The sequence below is a fragment of the Vicugna pacos genome, chromosome 8, assembly GCF_048564905.1.
Source record: "Vicugna pacos chromosome 8, VicPac4, whole genome shotgun sequence".
Classification (NCBI taxonomy): Eukaryota; Metazoa; Chordata; class Mammalia; order Artiodactyla; family Camelidae; genus Vicugna; species Vicugna pacos.
In genome coordinates this window covers 43,224,136-43,230,135 of record NC_132994.1, presented here as the reverse complement: position 1 = coordinate 43,230,135, position 6,000 = coordinate 43,224,136, and the positions used below count along the sequence as shown (strand labels likewise).

The 6,000-nt window shown below is 36.0% G+C and overlaps 1 long non-coding RNA gene across 2 annotated transcripts in view; it reads right to left on the bottom strand.

Annotated features, from left to right (window-relative positions):
- Positions 1-437: 437 nt before the first annotated feature.
- LOC140697716 (uncharacterized) overlaps positions 438-6,000 on the bottom strand; it is a 39,198-nt gene continuing 33,635 nt past the window's right edge. For both annotated transcript variants that reach the window (XR_012074974.1, XR_012074975.1), the window contains exon 4: positions 438-663. This is a non-coding gene — a long non-coding RNA (uncharacterized lncRNA). The remainder of the gene's footprint in view (positions 664-6,000) is intronic.

Below are 6,000 nucleotides of genomic sequence, written 5' to 3'. Positions count from 1 at the left end.
TCCTGACCATTCTTCCAGAATCGCATCTCCCTCTAACCCTGAAGTCAGCAGGGAAAACTTTTCCACTTACAAGAACCAACATGATTAGACATCTAGGACAATCTAGCCGTTTCAAACTCCTTAACAAAATTGCATCTGAAAGTCCTCTTTGCTATATAAAGTAGCATATCGCTATCTCCAGGCATTAAGATGTGGACATCTTCGGGGGCCATTATTCTACTTACCACACACACTAAATTTTGAGGACTTCTCTCCATAATGTATTCATCTATAAGAAAATAAAGAAGTGGGATTCTTTTATTTGTCTGTTGTTGACTGCGTTCTTCCTGTCGTGGGCTGAACTGTGTCCCTTTACACCATCCCTGCCCATAAACTCACATGTTGAAGACAGTACCCCCTAGTATCTCAGAGTGTGATTTTATTTGGAAATGGGGTCATGGAAGGGGTAAGTGAGGCTATGTGGGGGTGGAGGGGTTGGGGAGGGCCCGAATCCAATATGACTGGTGTCCTTCCAGGAGAAGCAGATTAGCATACAGACAGGCTCGGAGCAGAAGGAATTAAGTGACATCAAAGGGAGAAGACCATCACTTACAAGGTACGAAGAGAAGCCTCAGAAGAAGCCAAGCCCAGCAACTCCTTGATCTCGGACTTCCAGGCTCCAGGCTGTGAGAAAATAAATTTCATATTTAAGCCATCCAGTCTGTGGTGCTTTGTTATGACAACCCTAGCAAACTCATACATTCCCCAGTGCAATTTCAACATATTTTCAGACAACCATGGCTCCGTTCTCATCATTAGTGCTTCATTATTGAGCTACCAAAGTCCTCCTGACCAGAGTCGAATCACTTTTGTTCCTTTCTACTCACGGATAAGAACCTAGTCTCCACCTCGGTTACAAAGAATCATAACCCAGCCTGCTTGCCATCTTGGTGACTCAGATTAAAAAAAAAAAAATGTTCATTCTATTCAATAACACTCACACACTCAGTTCAGTTCTTCATCCAATCCCAGCTTCTTTTCCCAAGAGTGTTTGCCTTTGACTACCCTTCCCTCTCTAGCATCGCTCTAGTATCATCAGTCCCTCTGCCAGTGAACCTTCCCTAACTGCAGAAACACTCGGCTCCACCTGTTCAGTGGAGCCAGCAGCCTGCAGTTCTCTGAAATCACTGAACTTCTCGGAAAAGTCCCAGCCTCTGCCTCCTCATCACCACCCCACTGCTTCGCACCTCACAGTCTGACTTCTATGCCAAATATTCAGCTGGACGGCACCTCTGCTATCACTGGTGACCATTATGATGGCTGCCAGCCAGTCTTCTCGATTATCCTTCTCTCTGATCTGTCTGCAGTTTTGACAGTATCAAATGCATGCTTTCTCTATGCCATACTATTTGTGGGAAGGGATTGTAATCAGGTTTATTTGTTTATGTGTTTACTATTGTAATGGAGGAACTGGGAATTGAACCCAGGACCTCGTGCATGCTAAGCATGCCCTCTACCACTGAGCTATGTCCTTCTCCACGATTTTTTTCTTTTCCTTGCCCTTTAATCTTTTTTTTTTTTGCTTCTTTCACACATTCTACTGAAAATATTTGTTTCACTCTGACCCTGTTTCAGAAATAGTCTGATTCTTACTCTTAAATATTTTAAAGAATTTGCTCTTTTTCTTCCCTATCTAAAGTGGGCTTTTCCATGTTTAAATGCAATTGTTTCCCAAAGATCAATACTTGGTATTTTCACTTTTTATAGTCTTTCTCATAGCAATGTATTCACTCCTAATGATTCCAACTACGGCCTCTGTGCAAATAAAGCCCTGAACTTTATTTCTCTAAATAATTTCTCTAAAAGTTTTTGTTAAACTTTTCTACCACCATATTGCTCTAATATTTTATATCCAATATGTCTATAACTAAACTATTTATATAAGTTAACCAAAACTGTGCATTGAAAAAGACAGAATACAGAGTATTAAATACCTTAGTAGACTTGGCCATTTGAGGTTGAAACTACTAATATGAATTTTAGTATGGATTAATTCAAAGTCCTACAAATACTGACCACACAGATAAAAAGATGAGAAGCCAGTTCTTATAAAGGAACGTGTAAAAAGAAACATGAAACTATCCATTCATTGACATGTATTTGGAAAAGGCAAAAGCTCTAATTTGAAAAGATACATACACCCCAGTGCTCACAGTGATATTATTTACAATAGCCAAGACATGGAACCAACCGAAGTGTCTATCAACAGATGAATGGATAAAGAACAATGGAATATTACTGTGTCGTATAAAGGAGTAAAATAATGCCATTTGCAGTGACATGGATGGACCCAGAGATTATCATATTAAGTGAAGTAAGTCAGACAGAGAAAAACAAATATTATATGATATCACTTATGTGTGGAAACTTAAAAAATGATACAATTGAACTTATTTACAAAATAGAAGCAGACTCACAGACATAGAAAACAAAGATATGATTACCAAAGAGAGGGGAGTAGGAGGAAAAACTTAGGAGTATGGGATTAACAGATAAACACTACTATATATAAAATAGATAAACAATAAGGATTTACTGTATAGCACAAGGAACTATAGTCAATAACTTGTAATAAACTATAATGGAAAGAATTGGAGAAAAAGAATACAGATATATATAGATATATAACTGAATCACTTTGCTGTACACCTGAAACTAACACAATACTATAAATCAACTATACTTTAAAAACAGAGAGACATAAAATTACATTAAAAATCTAGTATATCTTACACCTAGAACTAACACAATATTGTAAATCATCTGAAAAAGCTAGTAAATCTTAGACTACTTTAAGATAGTGTAGTATCTAGAACAAGAGGAAAAGGCTCTCCATTGTTCAAGTAGGTAACACTAGAGCCCAACTTTTGAAATAGCTGCTGGAGCTTACCAAGGGACAGCTAGCCAAAGAACAGCAGAAAAACAACCAAGAGGAAGGGAGTCTGGCAATTGTTTCCTATGATAAAACATTTTTAAAGATTTAAAAAGGAAATACTTTGGATCAAGTGGCTAACTTTAAGTGTTTGAAAAGCATATGTGTGAAGATGCAGTTAGGGCAAAACACATGGTAAGCTCTGACTCAAAATACAGAAGCCCTTTCTAACAGAGATGTTTAAAAATAAATACAGTTGCCATATAATGGTGTGTGCATCACCAAAATTCCACATCACCAGAAATGTCCAAGCATTTAGGAGATGTGTTGAAGAAAAACTACCAAACCCAATAGAAGGATAATGGCCTTTGTGTAGTATTGAATTTGTGTGCTGGCTTAGTAACTGCCACCTTGATCTTCCTAGAGAAGTTGTTTTTCTCTCTGAGCCTCATCTTCTCATATATAAAATTAAATATTAGCTTGGATTGATGTTAAATTATACATAATGCATGTGTATCATTTGACCTTTATTATTTTAATTTTAAGCAATCTGTGGGTGAAAAATTTGACTAAATTAGCCCAAAGTTCCTTTCCAATACTAAGCTCTTGTGATTCCAGGTTTTCTGAGAGCCCAGTGAGAATATATAACACTGTTAAAGTGTTTTTGCTTTTCTGTGTCACAAAGAGTTCTTTTATCCTTGTATTAAGAGTTCTCCAGAGAAACAAAAGTGTGTGTGTGTGTGTGTGTAAGTACAAATGATAGACACAGAGACAGATAGATTTATTTTCGGGAACTGTCTCTTGCGGAGGCCAATAAGTCCCAGATCTGCAGGTAAGACTGGCATCAGGAGATCCAGGGAAGACGTGATGTTGCAGTACTGAGTTTGAAGACAGTTTGGAGGCAGAATCCCTTTTTTTCTGAGGGTATCTCAGTCTTTTTCTCTTAAGGGCTTCAGCTGATTTTATCAGACCTACTCACATTATGCAGAATGACTGTCTTTACTCAAAGTCTACTGATTTATGTTAATCATACCTAAAACTGGTTTTGATCAAATATGTGGGAACCAAAGCCAGGCCACACTGCCAGCTAAAATTAACTGTTAAAATCCTCACCGTCCCCTAAAGTGAGAGACACTGGTGTCAGATGATGGTATCTTCCTATTGGTATTATATTGCCTCTCCGCTTGCACTCTGAAACACTAAAGATTTCCTTTCTAGGAAAGTCATCATTTTCACTGATCAAATCTACAATGTCTCTCACTATCTAAATGTATTTCACTTTCTATTCTCTTTTCCTAAGATGATCTCTGGGATTAGTAATATGATTTGAAATGGTTAAAGCTGCTATATTTCCTTTTGTCATTGACCACAGTCAATGCTTCATTTTCCAGTGCTGTGTACCACCATTCATCCCTCCAGAAAACTGTGAATGACCAATGAGCTTGATCTTTATATATAAAATAGATAAATAAGTGTATACTGTATAGCACAGGGAACTATATTCAATATAGTAGTAGCTTCAATTTGTAGTAGCTTACGGTGAAAAGGAATAATGAAAATGAATATATGTATATTTATGTATGACTGAAGCACAGGGCTGTACACCAGAAACTGACACAACACTGTAAACTGACTATAGTTCAATAAAAAAGAAAAAAAAGGAAAAGAAAAAGAAAAGCCAAATAATGTATAAACTCTATCATTTTGTCTTTGACTTCTGCATTCATACACCTGGAACCCCAAAGTAGACAGAAAATGAAATGACTGTTTTGCTGGATTGACCCAGTTTGTTCCTCTACGCAGTTGAGAGGAACCTCTGGAAAGAAATGAGAGAATTGAGTTCATGCTTTTTTTTTTTTTTCTAAATTATAGATACAATTTCTCTATGCCAAATGAAGTACCTAAATTTGACACTTCATATATTTCCACTTGAATTATTTTTTAAGTTTTCAGTTTAATAATAATTATTTTTAAAAGTTTTTATATTTCAGAGCTAGAGGTTGAAATACTGAGAAAGATGGTAAAACATCTGAGATAATGGTTGAAATTTGCTTATGAGTATATAGGGACTCCTTACTATTCTCTACTTTTGTATGAGTTTGAAAATTTCATAGTAAAAAGTTATTAAAAAGATTTCTACGTGGCATGCTGATATTTTTCTAGTACTTTTTAAAATGATACAGGTAAATATGTTTTGCAGGCACCTGTTCCTTAAAGCTACAATCAGTGCATGTCAGTTTATATGTTAAATTATGTAACTAGAGTCTTTAATTCTGCGTTTTTCTCTACACATGTGCTTACCTCTATTAGTACCCAAGCTGCTCCCTTTAGGGAAGAGGGAGGCATTTTCAACAGAAACACAAATTTTTAATCTTTGAAGCTCAACAAGTATCTGGAAGGAAAAATTCAATGAACCATTCCTCATAAATAATTTTCAACAGTACTTAAAATTTTACTATGAGGATTACTGAAATGCTGTCACTTATTGGGAGATATTCTAGGATTTGGGAAGGATTACTACCAATATTTTAACACTTGCCATGGCCTTATGCATAACTGATCTTAGCCCAGTCCTCCACTGTGGCCTCAAGGAACCTTGCAAAATGTACAAAAGAAAAAAAAAAGTCTTTGTCTCTAATTAAGGTTAAGGGAGAGTGAACTTCCTTGAGTCACTTCCTCTATGAACAATGATTTTAGGCAAAAAAGCCATAGGTCACCTTGTGTAAACTACTATGTAAAGACCCCTGATTTCTCAGGAATAGATTTGTCAACATAAAAATTAATTTAATGGACTGCTTTCTCAGAGCTTGAACTGAAGTCTTCTCATTGCAAGGCCCTCAAATTGCCTTGTTCTATTTGATGTTAAGTCACAGATAATATAATAATTGGATCATTGCAAAAAAAAAAACTCACATCTATACCATTAAAATTTTTCAAATAACATTTTTTCAGCAACAATTATTTTCTTAAATAAGCTAGATTTTTAAGGACAGCTGTTGTGTTTATGCAACTTCAAATCTTTCTTCTCTCTCAAATATACAGCTCCTGCTGAGTTAATGGTTCTCTATTTCCATCTTGCTATTTATAAT